Here is a 19,911-nt window from a genome sequence, read left to right on the forward strand (position 1 = left end):
GGGTACCACGAGTGTACCACGAAACCATGTACCTTAAAAAAACTCTGGCACCCTATCTACGTCTGCAGCATCAATCTGCACTATTCTCTTTCCAGTTCTCACTGTCGGGAACCCCCGCAATGTCTCCCACCTAACCTTACAAATTCCGACACCCAGTCTGGCTTCAACTCCCTCCTTAAACAAGTCCATAGGGAACTCATTTGGGTATCTGGTAATGTGTATGTCTATGAATTTTCTTTTTGTAAACCTAGTTATGGGTGGTGGTGTTGTGATCAGGACTGTCTTCCCTTTTATAGTAAAACTCTCAAAATTAATTATTTTGGTTTTGTTTTTAGGATAGATCAGCATAATCCCTCTTCCTATATTTGTGATAAAATCGATGTTTTCGAGGGTTACTCCCCTGGCGGCTAGTGCCCCGAGGATTTCGGGGGTTGCCGGTCTTTCCGCCGCATGGACTTGGGACAGATCTACCGCTTGGACATAGTCCCATCTTTCTGCGGTGAAAAGTCTGCCTTCTTCCGTTTCGGTGAAGGCGTGCTTGGGTAAGAATTGCTTACATACCTCTTCGCTGTTCATCTTGTATGAGTGAAACAGTATGCTTATTTGTACTGATATACGGTAAACGTTAGAATTTAATGTGTAGTGGTGATGTGTGTTGCGACAGGGTCCTTAAAGGGGCTGTGATATTTAAGTGGCAATGTCGTGTAAGGAAGAATAAAGAGATAGATTAGAACGGACTCACCAAACGGTTCGGCTTCCCAGCTGAATTCCACTTGCTCCTGAATCACTGCTTACCTTCCTTTTGTATCCAGTAAAAGGCGAAAGATTAATACGATGTGAAGAGAAACCAGGTAATCTTTAGTAAAATGCGAAAGATTAATACGATGTGAAGAGAAACCAGAGTAATCATTATACTTTCACGCTTTATTTTGAAGAGAAATAGTTTGAACTTTCCAAATGCTTTTGTAAAGACGATAGTGGAATGGTTATGTCTACAAAGATCCAAAAGGGTCATAGTTTTCAATATACAGTGTCATTTTGCTATTGGCTATTTTGAATTTCAGTGAAACCCATTTATTTTCTTTATACTGGTAGAAAGGATACTAATTAATATTTCTATATTTCTTGTCGTGGAAAAGGCAGGGGGAGTTAATTTGACAGTAAAAGGGATGTAATCCACATTCGTTAGATGTTCGAGTTATCGAGATGGATTATAACTACCTATTTATACATCAGGAAAAGATTACTAATTTGGAAAAAAATAACAGGTGTTTTATTCATATAGGAAATCAAAATTTACTTGAAGAAAAAAAATTCCATTTTAGATTAATGCAACGTGTGGATGTTTCAGATGTTTGGGATATCATCTGTCTTCTCCGAGGAGAGTAATGTAGACCTTAAACCTGGCATATGTACTAGCAAACTAGGGTATGTTATACCAAGCTTAGACCATTAACTGTCTTTATTGCGTTTGGTACAATTCCAATAGGTGGTCCACACATGGTTAAGTAAAGATTCAGACATGTTTAGGCTGCCGTTAATGAAATTGAGTCGCAATTATTACTTCCGGATCAGTACCCACAAAAGTAGTCCCAGTCTATATTTAGAGCATTGTTTCCTCTCTCGTTTCGGTAGTGGTACGCAGCTTAGATTTCGGCTTTTGAGGTATAGATTTCAGGAAAATTAAATTGAAAACTCTTTGTAAAATGAGCATCAATGAGTTTCTCTTCCTACTGCTAAAACTGCTTCTCTGTTAGATCCAACTCGCGAAAAAGGCGCATAACATATTCCCATGTTGTTGTTGTGGGAATAACGCCATTTTTCCGCACGTGATAGGCTATACATGGCGGCCAGTATAAATAGTGGCATAAGAAACTGGAGAAAACCTCGGGAAGAGCCACCGACTCACGAGAGGCTAATGGCAACCTTTCTCATATACACACATAGACCGACCCCGAGACCCGAACCACGTGGATCGAGATGAGATGGCAGTGATTGGTAAAGTCGAGCGCTTTAGAACACTCGGCCATCCGGGTTCCCGTTTAATTCCATGTAGTTTAAAATTAGCATTTAAAACCTTAATACTTACGTGTAAATTCTTCATTTCTTTTAAGATATGTCACCTGCTGTGATACATCGCCAGCATTGAAAATTATTTTCTGTCGGAAACGTGTCATGCCGTTTTCATAGATTTGTATGTTTTGAGTTTAAATGAATGCAGCCGGTGTTACTATCCATCAAAAATAATAGTAATACAAAGTTTATGTAAGTAACAACTCAGATTTCGTTAGAGATTTTCAATCACAAATACATAAAAGTAGCTAGAAATACGAGGCCTCCAAAGTTGCATATTAAAACTTGCTGGTACTCTGTGACATGTGAATGGTTTTAAGATTGTTCTTTTTGAATTATTTTTAGGCAGCCATAGTCAAAAAAATTTCCTTAATGTTATTTCGTCTGTTTTGCTTTAATTTGGTTTCGTTAGATGCCTCAAGGAGCAAATCTGAGCAGCTTTGATCATTAATGAAATTGTAAAGCCGATGTAATAAGCCTTTCCCAAAGAATTTATTAATTTCTTAGAATTAGTTCGAAGATGAAATATACCATGGCACATGCTCATAGGTAGAGAAAAAAATAATGAACAGATCACAACAAACAAACAAAAAACCCCAACCATGTTGCCACTTGCACATGGACGTAAGCTTATGGTGCTTTAGGTTCGTTGATATTAGACACACACACACACACACACACACACACTGTTTACTCATATTCAGCGTGATGTTGTGAGTTTGACGCCATTTTCCAACAATAACAAGAAAAAAACAACTTGCATCTTTCAAATGCAATTAATATTACAGTACCTTCGGTTCTTTGATTTTCAGTCAAAACACACACACACACACACACACACACACACACACACACACTCGTGCATGTATATACACAGGGCGTTTTTACTGCAGACGAGTTTCAAATATACACTTAACAGATCTTAATTTCCAAAACTTTGATACATCTAGTCCACAATCGTTAGATCACGCCTCTTTTTATTAGCGGATTGATTATTCAGATTGGTTTTACTGGGTTTAATGCCATTTTGCAGCACATGATTGGTATATATATGAACGCTAAATTGATACACTTTGGATGACCATATGCAAATATAATACTTGTACATACATTTGCATACATATTCCACGCAAACTAGACCAGCAAGTAGATCATCGCTTCTTTTGTTTTTTTCTGACACTACCGGTAATGTCAGGGGAGAAAAAAGAAGAAAAGGCGGAGATCTACTTGTTGGTCTAAAAAGCAAACGTGCATCTACATACATGTATTTGAATAAGATCACATCAAATGCTAAATTCATAAACATAAGATAATGTTACTTACTTCCAAACACACATGCATACCATATACATGTGAGATAAAGAGGACAAAATAGAAGGTATGATGCGAGAAAGTGACGTGATAACTAACATACTTCTGGTCCAGTAATATTCAGGGAACATAATATTCCTGATAAACTCCATTTGTCAATAAATCGAACAAGGTCAGATCCATAAGGACATAGAACACAATTAATTTTACTCTATGTTCTCTACATTTGTTTCTCAATACTTCTTAAATCCCTAAAAAATGCATAAATATAACTCTTCTGTCACCACCAAAATGAGAGGAAGAAATATTCTAAAAATAGACTTGAACTACATCTATTGGTACTGAACTGGATGTACTAATTGTGACCTGATTCCTGACAGGCCCAATTTGTTATGGCCAATTTTAGTCAAACTTTTATATTTGCATGCCACACCTATTTCAATTTTATACATGAAGTCTTTTTGAATTTTATTACAAACAAGACACGTGACACCTTTCAGAAAGTGTGTAGTGCTGGTGTTCCACAGGGTGCAAGTTTTGGTCCAAGTGCTCTTGAGAAACCAAAACTTAATTTGCTATATCTTCCTTAATTATAAGAATTTTTCAATGCAATGAAAACCTGAATGTACAAGGCCTCTCTGAGAATATGTTTACAATTTGAAATTATTGATAAAGGAAATTTAAATAAACATTTAAATTTTAAAAACTACATTTTATTGAAAATATAAATTTTTCTACAAGTTTTAAAATTCAGTTTGACAAATTTTAGACAGCAAAGTTGACTAATACATGGTATTTAAAACAAATGGTAGCTTAAGTCTGTACAAGTGATATCATTTTTCCCAGGGTTAGTGAAGCAACACAGCTCATAGTGATTTTGGCAGCAAACCGCAATATGCCTGTCCAGATGCATATAGGTGTAGACACTAAAGAAACAGTGACAGGTGCTATGTTCCACATATTGTGTCAGGTACGTAGGCAGTTGTTTGTATAAGTAATAGCGCACTCAGATTTAAAGTTCGGATGGGACCACTACCATGTTGTATAGCAAAAATGCATTCCATTTCAATGTCAATAACTACAAAAGGTGACAATGGGATAGGAAAATACAGTTTCTAGGGAGGCTCTACCTTACTGAAAAATGGTGTTATTCTCTCTCATGAAGACCTAAGCCATGTCTTTGTGGTGCTATATATCAGTGTGGTGATATGAACTAATCATGGTCACTTATGACAGTACACTTCACATGTCCTTATGAAACCTTGCTATCACCACCGGACTACTGGAGAGCTTCCAAACTGATCCAACTCTAACATTTTGTTCCAGATACAATGTTAGACCTGAAAAGATATAACATGTCTCACTTGATTCTAGAAAACAGTAAGATGTAGGTAAATGAATTTAAAATGTGTTCGATATGGTGATTTCAAAATAACATTAAGGTTGCAAGCATGGGAAAAATATTAAACATGACAGACTGACACTCAAAAAGGTGAAGCGATGACCATGTATTAAAGTGATAAATTCATCCTAAAAATATATGGGGTTTCTAGAAGCATATTTAGCCATTTACAGGTTAAATAGCAAATCAGGTAGACTATGTATCATACAGTTTAAGGCAATGTTGGGGCGGTGAGGTTTGATCATTGGTGCAAACATTAGTACATACCAGTATACAGGAAGGTCAATCGACAATGTAATAAATTAAAATATATGACTATAAGCGATCTTATTCATGAGGGAAATAACAATTTTGGATATTGCAGATGAATACAGCAAAATGTGGCCACACAGATCAACTATAGATACCAATAAATCCTATATCGTCAACTAAATGTGAAATTCTGATCCCCAAAACGTGAAAACCAGGATGGACATTTACATATGTGGGACATATACAATGTACTTGTTAAGATCAAATGTGCAAACAAAATTCAAATGATCTGTTTCAACATTTATCATTAAGAGTGTTGGTTACCAATTATTAAACTCAATGATTCAATGGAATCAGATATCAGCTGATGCTACAATACTGCACACTGTCATAGTACTAAATTGAAATATGTTATCATACATAGGCCTACTCATGATGAAAATAACATTTTGGGATATTTTCAGCGCACACAGCCAGAAATGGGCCTTACAGATTCACTATATGTACAATGTCAGCCTATATGATGTACTGAATGTGAACGTTTGATCCCAAACATTCTAAAATATATGAATATTTGTTCATGTGGGATATGTAGCTATCGCAAAATCAGTTGTACAAAGTTAAATTCAAATAATCTGTTTGAATATTTCTTATGCAATCTTTAGAGTGTCAGTTAACAAATATTATTAGTAATTAATAATGCATAAAGCAAGATGGATCATCAGCATTCCCATAACATCATATAGGCCACAATGCTGCACTACACCAATCAATATCGTAACCAAACTGAACAATACAATGGAATGCATTTTGTGTTCAGCTTATATTATTTTGCTGTTTTCTTACATCCAAGGGTAATATACATGGGGAAAGTATATTTTATCCCTTTGAATTGTATTTCATTCTGGGACAGTTTAAAATGATTTAGTAGAGAACTTGACTAGGTTCTAGTATAAAGTTTTCATCTCTGTCCTCTCACTAAATACCCTATAACTATGTTTGTAAAAAATTACTGAAGGCCATACAAGCAGATATGTGTTACTCAGGAATTGACCCCATGATAAACTCATAAATTAACTGCTTGGACCCCTAATAAATACTTTGAATGACCAATACAAATTGGAATTTTGTCTTCGTGTATTTTAAATGATGGTCTCATTTTGACTTACAAAGATATTTTCTCTGACAAAATTTGACAAATATCCAACATTGGAACTTATATATGGTGTAGGAATATTTACATGCTGATATCATTTAATATCATTTCAACAAATATTATATATTTTGGAGTAAATGTTTTAATTTTTTATACTTCTTTTTAAATTTCATTTAAATTTTTCAAAATAAAACTTAACTTTTTATTTCTAATTTCATTCTACTGTTTTTCAAAGTCAATATACATAACATATTGAAATTTCATGTGTCGTTCATTAATAATAAAGATTTAATACCAGTTTAATCTTTACTCAAATACTGCACTGACAGGACATAGCACAATTAATTTTGTTATATGTTCTCTACATTTGGTTCTCGAGACTGACATTTCCACTGTGTGACAATCAGTACAAATCATATGTTAATCTAAAAATACCTTCACGGTGAAGTTCTTGCCAAAGGTTTTTTTGAGAGGCTGGACTGTCAACAGAGCAGTATGTAAACAGAACACATATTTCACTTCCGGATCATCACCATGGCCTTATTACTGACTATGCACTATCGCCGAAATACACATGGAAAACCACACCTGAGCTCATATTCTCAAGAATAAACAATGACCTTTAAATCCCTATCAAAATCGCATAAATATAACTCTTCTATCACCATGACAATGAGAGAGGAATAAATGTTCTAACAATAGACTAGAACTACCTTTGTGAGTACCGAACTGGAAGTACTGAGACCTGATTATATAATCATCGGTTACTATCTTCCATTTGGATCTGGTTAGAAGAAAAGAGAACAAAATGCTAAATTTGAACTAGAGGTTTACTTTAATTGAATTGGTACCTCACCAAAGTGAGGCTTCAAAGAATGGTCTATAGACTCATTAAATGTTCCTCTCCACGGTAATCTTTAGTAACTTATGTTGGCACCCCATGACTCCGTTCCAGCAGATGCTGGTAAAGAGTTGGAGGTGTCACCCTGTTTTTCGTTTCTAAAAGTCATGGTTTGTGATTTATGTATCCCCCGTCCTCCCATATGTAGATTCCATATGTGATATTGCTTTTTTTGTATTCATTTCGTTTTATATAAAAGTTTTAATTTTATTATTTTTTTTAATTTTATTTGTATATATTTTTTTTCTTTTTTTTTTTGTTTGTTTTTGTTTCTTATTTATTTATTTATCTCTTTTTTTCGTCAGGGTTGATCTTTGTTTCGTTTCGCCATATATCTCGAGTTGTCCCTGCATGCGGGTTCTGAGTTGTACTCCGTTCCCACTCGGTAGGCAGGTCGGTTTCCATTCTCAGGTCAATACTTGCAAACACTAGTGCTCGTGATTGTTTTCTTGCCTTGAACCCGACATGCATGAAACTTAGGATCGTACTCGTTTTCCCTTTACGAAAGTTCAGGGTAAAAGTTTCCGTTCCCATCCCCATTTCGTTATCGTTATTATTTTTGAGTGACTTGCCATAGTCATTAAAGTCCGGTGTGGTGCTGTTTGTGTGTGTTGTGTTGTAACTGCATTTGATTTTGTGTATAGACTGGCAATATCTAGATCATATCTTAAGAGTTTTGGGTTAACTATCTAGTTTTCACTAGTGGCACGGTAGTCTTGGTTTTAGTCCCTGTGGTGTAGGTCTATCTGTACTTGGAGAATTGTTTGATTGATATCCCGGCTGGGGTGTAATTAATCATTGGTAGTCATTGTTCCAAGATTCGTGTGAACATCAGCTAGAAAGGGTTTTACTGGGATAGTTTGGATTCAGGTTCATTATATGATGTATTGTTTAGGAGGTTAATCATATTTAGTTATAATTTCTTCCTTTTTTTGTTTGTTTTTCTTATATATAAAAATGAAAATAGATGTATTCTTTTAAAAAATTGGACTTTGTAGTTTTGTTTTATTTTTATTTTGTGTGGTTTTTTGTGTTTGTGTATGCATGTACGCAGTTTACTTTGTTGTTGTGCATACTTATCTGCTTATTGTTGGGTTCCTATAGATAGAAATTATGTGTGTGGGCTGGTTAGGTTATTGTATTGTTGTTTTCGGTGGGATTTTGTACAGACAGGACCTTCATGGACTCTATTTAGACAGTCTCTTTCCTCGACTTTATCCAGCAGGCCATATCTGTTTAGCGAGCGTTGTATATTCTGGTGGGTCTTTGTTTATTTTGTGTTTAGGGGGGAGGGGGTATCAGTTACAGATGTGTTGACTGAGATTCCCTTGGGATAAACCCTTGAAGAGAGTTAATTCTCTAGCCCTCACATCTGTTTCTGTTATATGCCTATAGCTATATTCGCTAGTCGGGATGAAATAGTTGTTTTTGTAGTATGGCCAGGTTTACCGTACATGTATAGGTGGAGGGATTGGATCTGCACAAAATAAGACAGTCACAGCTGGAGATGGTGGGGTTCCATTGGGATAAACTCCTTAATAGGGTTTTTGCCTACCGCCTCCTCTGTGTACTGTTTCTGTGTTGTTTAATTTCGTAATTGGTTGAATGGTTTTGGTGGTGAATTTTATATATAATGGTAGACAGTCCTGATTATAGTTAGTTTGTGATCGCAGGATGGGGTTTTGGGTTTCCGTTGGGATAAACTCTTTAATAGAGTTATGCCCGCTGCCCCTTCTGCCTACTGTTTTAATGTATGCGTGTGTGTATGTGTTAGTTCTTTGTACATGTTGGATGTTATTCGGATGGCTTGGTAGTCCATATTTTATCGTTTCTAATTTGCACGATATTATTTATGTATTGAATTATCTCATCATATAAGTTTTTATCCTCTATGTTGTCCGTGTACAATAATTGTTTTGTCTGGAAATTCCCTATTGAATTTTTTATTTCCTGTTTAATGGCATCCCTTTGTGTTTTTGTATTTGGACAATATAAAATTAGATGTCGTTTGCTATCGTATTGAGTGTTGCATAAGATACATTGTGGTATGGATGGGACGATTTTCCTAAAGAAGGCTTTTTCTCCTGTCCACCATGCATCGTGTAGGTATAGATATAATCTTGTTTGAGTGTTGGTGTTTTTTATTTTACCCCATTTCTCCCAGATTGGTTTCCAGTTTAGGTCTGGGTGTAGATGTTCTATTTGTGTTTTGTGTTGGTTTGTATAAATGTTATGTAAGTATCCGTATGTTTTTTCTTCCTGTAAGCTCCATATTTCTTTGTTAATTCTGTATTCTATGATTGTGTTTTTTATTTTATATGCGATGTTTGGGGGTTTGAGTTTCTTTGTTAGTTTGTTATTTTTATATATTTCTGGGAAATTATTTAAGATATATCCAAAGAAATAAACATATATGTTTTTCCATGGTCTTCCGTCCAGGTTTTGTAATTTTTGTATTCTGTTAATGATGTTTGCCGTTTGTTTGATAGCAAGAATAGGGATGTTAAGCCCCCCTTTCTTGTTTTCTCTTAGCAGTGTCTGTTTACTTAGTTTGTGTATTTTCCCATTCCATATGAACTGGTATATTACCTTTTCGAATTTCCTAATGTACTGCATATCAAAGTCTATAACACTAAACTCATACCATATGTTACTAAAAAGGTATGTTTTAGCTATGTGGGCTCTGTCGATTAGGTTAAAATACAGCGAGCTCCATAAAAGTAATTGTCTTTTTAGTTTGTTTAGTACATTTAGGTAGTTTAAGTGTTTCGCGTTTTTTCCAAAAATAATGCCGAGTGTTTTAACGTGTTTCTTTATTTTGTCAGGTGGTAAACCTGGATAGTTTCCACGCCAGTTCCCGAGTAACAAGATTTCGGTTTTCCCATCGTTTATCTGGGATCCGGATGCTTTTCCATAGTTGTAGTATTCTTGCATTAGATGTTTATATGAGGTTGTGTCTTTTATAAAATTGGTACAGTCATCCGCGTGCTGTAGCATCTTTATTTCTTCTTTTAGGTTAGGAATATGTATCCCTCTGATGTTTTCATTGCTCTGTATTTTGATTCTTAGCGCTTCGATGCCCATTACATAGAGTAACATGGATAAAGGGCATCCCTGTCTCACCGATCTCTCTATCGGGAATTTGTTTGTAATCGCGCCATTAGTTTGTACTACTGCTGATATGTTGTTATACAGGATTTCTATCCACTCTTTATAAATCGGTCCAAAATTAAAACGCTTTAGGATTTCAGTTATGTAATTTTTTTCAACCCTATCGAAAGCCTTTTCTTGATCTATTAGGATCATCGCTCCGGTATCCTTTTGGCTCTCAATAAAGTCTATAATGGTTTTGATTGATAAGGTGTTGTCTAGAATATTTTTGTCATCACCTCCGCATGTTTGATTTATATTGATTATATCGTTAAGTGTAGTGGTGGTTCTACTGGCCAGTATTTTACTTAGTACTTTATAATCTGTGTTTAGTAGAGTGATTGGTCGCCAATTTGTTAATTCATTGGCATTCCCTTTGTTTTTGTAAATTAGCGTGATTAGTCCTTGTTTCATGCTTGGGGACATTTCTTTTTGTTTGAAAATTTCCTTGAAGATCTTACATAATAATGGTGCTAGTAGTTTTTGGAAAGTCTTATAGAATTCAGCGGTTAGGCCGTCTAATCCCGGGGATTTATCCTTGTTTAGTTGGTTGATTGCGTTTATTATTTCTTGTTCCGTGATGGGGTTTTCGCATAGGTCTGTATTCTCCTGGCTTAGTTTCGGAAAGTTTACATTTTCCATGTAATGTGTTATATTGGATGTTGGTATTTTTTGTGATTGGTATAGATTTGCATAAAATTGATGTATATAGTCTAGTATTTCTGTTTTATGTTTTAGGACTTTTTCTCCTTCTTTTAATTCTGTGATGCTTCGTTCCAAACCTTTTCTAATCTCCTCTTTCCTATATAGGTGCCTCCCTTCTTTGTAAATGTAGTGGAATTTACCAGCTCTGAGTCTATTTCCTATTTCTTCTTTTTCTTTCAGTGTATGTAGGACGCTTTTTGCCGTTTGTATATCTTTCTTTGTGGATTCAGGGTGGTGGATAATATAATGACATTCCCTCTGAATGTACATTTTGTTTTTTGCTATGGAGAGTGCATATGATTGGGAGATATTTTTAATATCCTTTTTTTTTTGTTCCCATTCTTCTATTATATTATTGCAGTGTATATCGTGGTTGGTCAAAATATGGGCAATTTCCTGCTGGTATGTTTCCAACTGTAGTAACTGATTGTTTAATTTCCATTGTCCCCTTCCCCACTTGTGTGGGTTTCGGGTTTTTATTACTACAGAAGTAGCATTATGGTCCGCTAGTTTAAAAGGGAGGATTTCAGAGTTTATTATATTTTCCTTGTTTTGGTCATCTACATATATTCTGTCTAGTCTCGAGGCTCCATCGTTTTTATAGTGATATGTAAATTGATTCCCTTTTGGATTTTTGAATCTGTATGAATCTGTTAGTGAGTGTTCCTCTATCAGGTTGGATACGGTGGGGGCAAGTTCTTTGTCAAATTCAGACATTCCTCCCTTCCGGTCCAGGTCTGATATAGTGCAGTTAAAATCTCCAGCTATCAACATGTGTTCGAGGTTGAATTCTCTTAGGTATTCTTGTAAGGTTTGGTAGTAGTGTCTCCTATGTGTTTTATTTCCTGGTGCATATATGTTAATTATGTGTATGCTGTTAATAAAAATGTGTAATACCCTACCTTTTAGTGTGTCGGGTATGTTGTAGTTTTTCCATTTATTATTTTTTATGTTCTTATTTAATATAACAGCTACCCCTGATCTTGGGTTAATTAGATCTTTTTGTACTATGAGTGTAGCATCCAAATTGTTTTCCAGGTATTGTATTACTTGAATGTTTATGTCGTGTATTTCCTGTAATAGGATAATGTGATAATTTCTTACAAAATGTACGAGTTGTTTGGCTTTATCATGGTTTAGTCCATTACAATTTAGAGATAGAATGCGTATTTCTTGCTCCATTTCCATAGAAAAAGAATATAAGGGTTACTGAGTGTTTATTCTGCATTATGAGTTTTGGCAGTGGTTGTGTGTGGTGGCTTGTTAGCGGTTATGGCTTTTGGTTGGTGTTTTAGTTATTGTTTTGTATTTTGTTGGTGTAGTGTTTGGGTGATCCTTGTTTTTGGTGGTTGTTGTATTTATGTGCTTGGTTGATAGTGCTGCTTCTTGTTGTTGGTGCTGCTTCTTGCTCTTGTGCGGGCATATGAGTTTTGCTGGCTGTTGCACGCTGATTTCGTGTGAGGCTGCTTTTGACGATTTTGATGGGGTCTGATATAGGTTGTTTTCCTCTTTGTTGTTCCTTGTCATTGTTTTTTGGGGGCCTGGTTCCATTTAATTCGGATTGCTTGGTTTTCTGATTCTTTCTTTTCTTTCGTGGTTCTACAGTTTGGTAATCTGTTTCGGTTACACTTTCACTGCCCGACTCCGCCCGTTTACCATCGTGTTCGTCCTCCAGCGCCGCCTCCTCCTCACTCTGCATAGCCTCCTCCTCCTCCTTTTCTGGAGCTGCTGGGGGCTGGGGCTGCTCCATGCTGACAGCCTCCTGGTCCGGCTCATGATCAGAATCGCCACCATCGTCGGAGATGTGTCCGAACAGATCATCACTTCTTGACACCGCCGCCGCATATGTACCACGTCCGTTTGCCTCTCTGCAATCTCTCCTCACGTGGCCCTTTTTTCCGCAAGTGAGGCAGGGGCGTGTGACATTGCACCCTGGGTACCACGAGTGTACCACGAAACCATGTACCTTAAAAAAACTCTGGCACCCTATCTACGTCTGCAGCATCAATCTGCACTATTCTCTTTCCAGTTCTCACTGTCGGGAACCCCCGCAATGTCTCCCACCTAACCTTACAAATTCCGACACCCAGTCTGGCTTCAACTCCCTCCTTAAACAAGTCCATAGGGAACTCATTTGGGTATCTGGTAATGTGTATGTCTATGAATTTTCTTTTTGTAAACCTAGTTATGGGTGGTGGTGTTGTGATCAGGACTGTCTTCCCTTTTATAGTAAAACTCTCAAAATTAATTATTTTGGTTTTGTTTTTAGGATAGATCAGCATAATCCCTCTTCCTATATTTGTGATAAAATCGATGTTTTCGAGGGTTACTCCCCTGGCGGCTAGTGCCCCGAGGATTTCGGGGGTTGCCGGTCTTTCCGCCGCATGGACTTGGGACAGATCTACCGCTTGGACATAGTCCCATCTTTCTGCGGTGAAAAGTCTGCCTTCTTCCGTTTCGGTGAAGGCGTGCTTGGGTAAGAATTGCTTACATACCTCTTCGCTGTTCATCTTGTATGAGTGAAACAGTATGCTTATTTGTACTGATATACGGTAAACGTTAGAATTTAATGTGTAGTGGTGATGTGTGTTGCGACAGGGTCCTTAAAGGGGCTGTGATATTTAAGTGGCAATGTCGTGTAAGGAAGAATAAAGAGATAGATTAGAACGGACTCACCAAACGGTTCGGCTTCCCAGCTGAATTCCACTTGCTCCTGAATCACTGCTTACCTTCCTTTTGTATCCAGTAAAAGGCGAAAGATTAATACGATGTGAAGAGAAACCAGGTAATCTTTAGTAAAATGCGAAAGATTAATACGATGTGAAGAGAAACCAGAGTAATCATTATACTTTCACGCTTTATTTTGAAGAGAAATAGTTTGAACTTTCCAAATGCTTTTGTAAAGACGATAGTGGAATGGTTATGTCTACAAAGATCCAAAAGGGTCATAGTTTTCAATATACAGTGTCATTTTGCTATTGGCTATTTTGAATTTCAGTGAAACCCATTTATTTTCTTTATACTGGTAGAAAGGATACTAATTAATATTTCTATATTTCTTGTCGTGGAAAAGGCAGGGGGAGTTAATTTGACAGTAAAAGGGATGTAATCCACATTCGTTAGATGTTCGAGTTATCGAGATGGATTATAACTACCTATTTATACATCAGGAAAAGATTACTAATTTGGAAAAAAATAACAGGTGTTTTATTCATATAGGAAATCAAAATTTACTTGAAGAAAAAAAATTCCATTTTAGATTAATGCAACGTGTGGATGTTTCAGATGTTTGGGATATCATCTGTCTTCTCCGAGGAGAGTAATGTAGACCTTAAACCTGGCATATGTACTAGCAAACTAGGGTATGTTATACCAAGCTTAGACCATTAACTGTCTTTATTGCGTTTGGTACAATTCCAATAGGTGGTCCACACATGGTTAAGTAAAGATTCAGACATGTTTAGGCTGCCGTTAATGAAATTGAGTCGCAATTATTACTTCCGGATCAGTACCCACAAAAGTAGTCCCAGTCTATATTTAGAGCATTGTTTCCTCTCTCGTTTCGGTAGTGGTACGCAGCTTAGATTTCGGCTTTTGAGGTATAGATTTCAGGAAAATTAAATTGAAAACTCTTTGTAAAATGAGCATCAATGAGTTTCTCTTCCTACTGCTAAAACTGCTTCTCTGTTAGATCCAACTCGCGAAAAAGGCGCATAACATATTCCCATGTTGTTGTTGTGGGAATAACGCCATTTTTCAGCACGTGATAGGCTATACATGGCGGCCAGTATAAATAGTGGCATAAGAAACTGGAGAAAACCTCGGGAAGAGCCACCGACTCACGAGAGGCTAATGGCAACCTTTCTCATATACACACATAGACCGACCCCGAGACCCGAACCACGTGGATCGAGATGAGATGGCAGTGATTGGTAAAGTCGAGCGCTTTAGAACACTCGGCCATCCGGGTTCCCGTTTAATTCCATGTAGTTTAAAATTAGCATTTAAAACCTTAATACTTACGTGTAAATTCTTCATTTCTTTTAAGATATGTCACCTGCTGTGATAAATCGCCAGCATTGAAAATTATTTTCTGTCGGAAACGTGTCATGCCGTTTTCATAGATTTGTATGTTTTGAGTTTAAATGAATGCAGCCGGTGTTACTATCCATCAAAAATAATAGTAATACAAAGTTTATGTAAGTAACAACTCAGATTTCGTTAGAGATTTTCAATCACAAATACATAAAAGTAGCTAGAAATACGAGGCCTCCAAAGTTGCATATTAAAACTTGCTGGTACTCTGTGACATGTGAATGGTTTTAAGATTGTTCTTTTTGAATTATTTTTAGGCAGCCATAGTCAAAAAAATTTCCTTAATGTTATTTCGTCTGTTTTGCTTTAATTTGGTTTCGTTAGATGCCTCAAGGAGCAAATCTGAGCAGCTTTGATCATTAATGAAATTGTAAAGCCGATGTAATAAGCCTTTCCCAAAGAATTTATTAATTTCTTAGAATTAGTTCGAAGATGAAATATACCATGGCACATGCTCATAGGTAGAGAAAAAAATAATGAACAGATCACAACAAACAAACAAAAAACCCCAACCATGTTGCCACTTGCACATGGACGTAAGCTTATGGTGCTTTAGGTTCGTTGATATTAGACACACACACACACACACACACACACTGTTTACTCATATTCAGCGTGATGTTGTGAGTTTGACGCCATTTTCCAACAATAACAAGAAAAAAACAACTTGCATCTTTCAAATGCAATTAATATTACAGTACCTTCGGTTCTTTGATTTTCAGTCAAAACACACACACACACACACACACACACACACACACACACTCGTGCATGTATATACACAGGGCGTTTTTACTGCAGACGAGTTTCAAATATACACTTAACAGATCTTAATTTCCAAAACTTTGATACATCTAGTCCACAATCGTTAGATCACGCCTCTTTTTATTAGCGGATTGATTATTCAGATTGGTTTTACTGGGTTTAATGCCATTTTGCAGCACATGATTGGTATATATATGAACGCTAAATTGATACACTTTGGATGACCATATGCAAATATAATACTTGTACATACATTTGCATACATATTCCACGCAAACTAGACCAGCAAGTAGATCATCGCTTCTTTTGTTTTTTTCTGACACTACCGGTAATGTCAGGGGAGAAAAAAGAAGAAAAGGCGGAGATCTACTTGTTGGTCTAAAAAGCAAACGTGCATCTACATACATGTATTTGAATAAGATCACATCAAATGCTAAATTCATAAACATAAGATAATGTTACTTACTTCCAAACACACATGCATACCATATACATGTGAGATAAAGAGGACAAAATAGAAGGTATGATGCGAGAAAGTGACGTGATAACTAACATACTTCTGGTCCAGTAATATTCAGGGAACATAATATTCCTGATAAACTCCATTTGTCAATAAATCGAACAAGGTCAGATCCATAAGGACATAGAACACAATTAATTTTACTCTATGTTCTCTACATTTGTTTCTCAATACTTCTTAAATCCCTAAAAAATGCATAAATATAACTCTTCTGTCACCACCAAAATGAGAGGAAGAAATATTCTAAAAATAGACTTGAACTACATCTATTGGTACTGAACTGGATGTACTAATTGTGACCTGATTCCTGACAGGCCCAATTTGTTATGGCCAATTTTAGTCAAACTTTTATATTTGCATGCCACACCTATTTCAATTTTATACATGAAGTCTTTTTGAATTTTATTACAAACAAGACACGTGACACCTTTCAGAAAGTGTGTAGTGCTGGTGTTCCACAGGGTGCAAGTTTTGGTCCAAGTGCTCTTGAGAAACCAAAACTTAATTTGCTATATCTTCCTTAATTATAAGAATTTTTCAATGCAATGAAAACCTGAATGTACAAGGCCTCTCTGAGAATATGTTTACAATTTGAAATTATTGATAAAGGAAATTTAAATAAACATTTAAATTTTAAAAACTACATTTTATTGAAAATATAAATTTTCCTACAAGTTTTAAAATTCAGTTTGACAAATTTTAGACAGCAAAGTTGACTAATACATGGTATTTAAAACAAATGGTAGCTTAAGTCTGTACAAGTGATATCATTTTTCCCAGGGTTAGTGAAGCAACACAGCTCATAGTGATTTTGGCAGCAAACCGCAATATGCCTGTCCAGATGCATATAGGTGTAGACACTAAAGAAACAGTGACAGGTGCTATGTTCCACATATTGTGTCAGGTACGTAGGCAGTTGTTTGTATAAGTAATAGCGCACTCAGATTTAAAGTTCGGATGGGACCACTACCATGTTGTATAGCAAAAATGCATTCCATTTCAATGTCAATAACTACAAAAGGTGACAATGGGATAGGAAAATACAGTTTCTAGGGAGGCTCTACCTTACTGAAAAATGGTGTTATTCTCTCTCATGAAGACCTAAGCCATGTCTTTGTGGTGCTATATATCAGTGTGGTGATATGAACTAATCATGGTCACTTATGACAGTACACTTCACATGTCCTTATGAAACCTTGCTATCACCACCGGACTACTGGAGAGCTTCCAAACTGATCCAACTCTAACATTTTGTTCCAGATACAATGTTAGACCTGAAAAGATATAACATGTCTCACTTGATTCTAGAAAACAGTAAGATGTAGGTAAATGAATTTAAAATGTGTTCGATATGGTGATTTCAAAATAACATTAAGGTTGCAAGCATGGGAAAAATATTAAACATGACAGACTGACACTCAAAAAGGTGAAGCGATGACCATGTATTAAAGTGATAAATTCATCCTAAAAATATATGGGGTTTCTAGAAGCATATTTAGCCATTTACAGGTTAAATAGCAAATCAGGTAGACTATGTATCATACAGTTTAAGGCAATGTTGGGGCGGTGAGGTTTGATCATTGGTGCAAACATTAGTACATACCAGTATACAGGAAGGTCAATCGACAATGTAATAAATTAAAATATATGACTATAAGCGATCTTATTCATGAGGGAAATAACAATTTTGGATATTGCAGATGAATACAGCAAAATGTGGCCACACAGATCAACTATAGATACCAATAAATCCTATATCGTCAACTAAATGTGAAATTCTGATCCCCAAAACGTGAAAACCAGGATGGACATTTACATATGTGGGACATATACAATGTACTTGTTAAGATCAAATGTGCAAACAAAATTCAAATGATCTGTTTCAACATTTATCATTAAGAGTGTTGGTTACCAATTATTAAACTCAATGATTCAATGGAATCAGATATCAGCTGATGCTACAATACTGCACACTGTCATAGTACTAAATTGAAATATGTTATCATACATAGGCCTACTCATGATGAAAATAACATTTTGGGATATTTTCAGCGCACACAGCCAGAAATGGGCCTTACAGATTCACTATATGTACAATGTCAGCCTATATGATGTACTGAATGTGAACGTTTGATCCCAAACATTCTAAAATATATGAATATTTGTTCATGTGGGATATGTAGCTATCGCAAAATCAGTTGTACAAAGTTAAATTCAAATAATCTGTTTGAATATTTCTTATGCAATCTTTAGAGTGTCAGTTAACAAATATTATTAGTAATTAATAATGCATAAAGCAAGATGGATCATCAGCATTCCCATAACATCATATAGGCCACAATGCTGCACTACACCAATCAATATCGTAACCAAACTGAACAATACAATGGAATGCATTTTGTGTTCAGCTTATATTATTTTGCTGTTTTCTTACATCCAAGGGTAATATACATGGGGAAAGTATATTTTATCCCTTTGAATTGTATTTCATTCTGGGACAGTTTAAAATGATTTAGTAGAGAACTTGACTAGGTTCTAGTATAAAGTTTTCATCTCTGTCCTCTCACTAAATACCCTATAACTATGTTTGTAAAAAATTACTGAAGGCCATACAAGCAGATATGTGTTACTCAGGAATTGACCCCATGATAAACTCATAAATTAACTGCTTGGACCCCTAATAAATACTTTGAATGACCAATACAAATTGGAATTTTGTCTTCGTGTATTTTAAATGATGGTCTCATTTTGACTTACAAAGATATTTTCTCTGACAAAATTTGACAAATATCCAACATTGGAACTTATATATGGTGTAGGAATATTTACATGCTGATATCATTTAATATCATTTCAACAAATATTATATATTTTGGAGTAAATGTTTTAATTTTTTATACTTCTTTTTAAATTTCATTTAAATTTTTCAAAATAAAACTTAACTTTTTATTTCTAATTTCATTCTACTGTTTTTCAAAGTCAATATACATAACATATTGAAATTTCATGTGTCGTTCATTAATAATAAAGATTTAATACCAGTTTAATCTTTACTCAAATACTGCACTGACAGGACATAGCACAATTAATTTTGTTATATGTTCTCTACATTTGGTTCTCGAGACTGACATTTCCACTGTGTGACAATCAGTACAAATCATATGTTAATCTAAAAATACCTTCACGGTGAAGTTCTTGCCAAAGGTTTTTTTGAGAGGCTGGACTGTCAACAGAGCAGTATGTAAACAGAACACATATTTCACTTCCGGATCATCACCATGGCCTTATTACTGACTATGCACTATCGCCGAAATACACATGGAAAACCACACCTGAGCTCATATTCTCAAGAATAAACAATGACCTTTAAATCCCTATCAAAATCGCATAAATATAACTCTTCTATCACCATGACAATGAGAGAGGAATAAATGTTCTAACAATAGACTAGAACTACCTTTGTGAGTACCGAACTGGAAGTACTGAGACCTGATTATATAATCATCGGTTACTATCTTCCATTTGGATCTGGTTAGAAGAAAAGAGAACAAAATGCTAAATTTGAACTAGAGGTTTACTTT

General features: G+C 35.6%; 2 pseudogenes; both read right to left on the bottom strand.

Moving 5' to 3' along the window:
- Window positions 1-798: 798 nt before the first annotated feature.
- On the bottom strand, window positions 799-906 carry LOC149777117 (U5 spliceosomal RNA; annotated as a pseudogene).
- Window positions 907-13,682: 12,776 nt separating this feature from the next.
- LOC149777118 (U5 spliceosomal RNA) lies at window positions 13,683-13,790 on the bottom strand (annotated as a pseudogene).
- Between the last annotated feature and the right edge of the window lie 6,121 nt (window positions 13,791-19,911).

This window comes from Sinohyriopsis cumingii, chromosome 18 (genome assembly GCF_028554795.1).
Source record: "Sinohyriopsis cumingii isolate HCF-2022 chromosome 18, ASM2855479v2, whole genome shotgun sequence".
NCBI lineage: Eukaryota > Metazoa > Mollusca > Bivalvia > Unionida > Unionidae > Sinohyriopsis > Sinohyriopsis cumingii.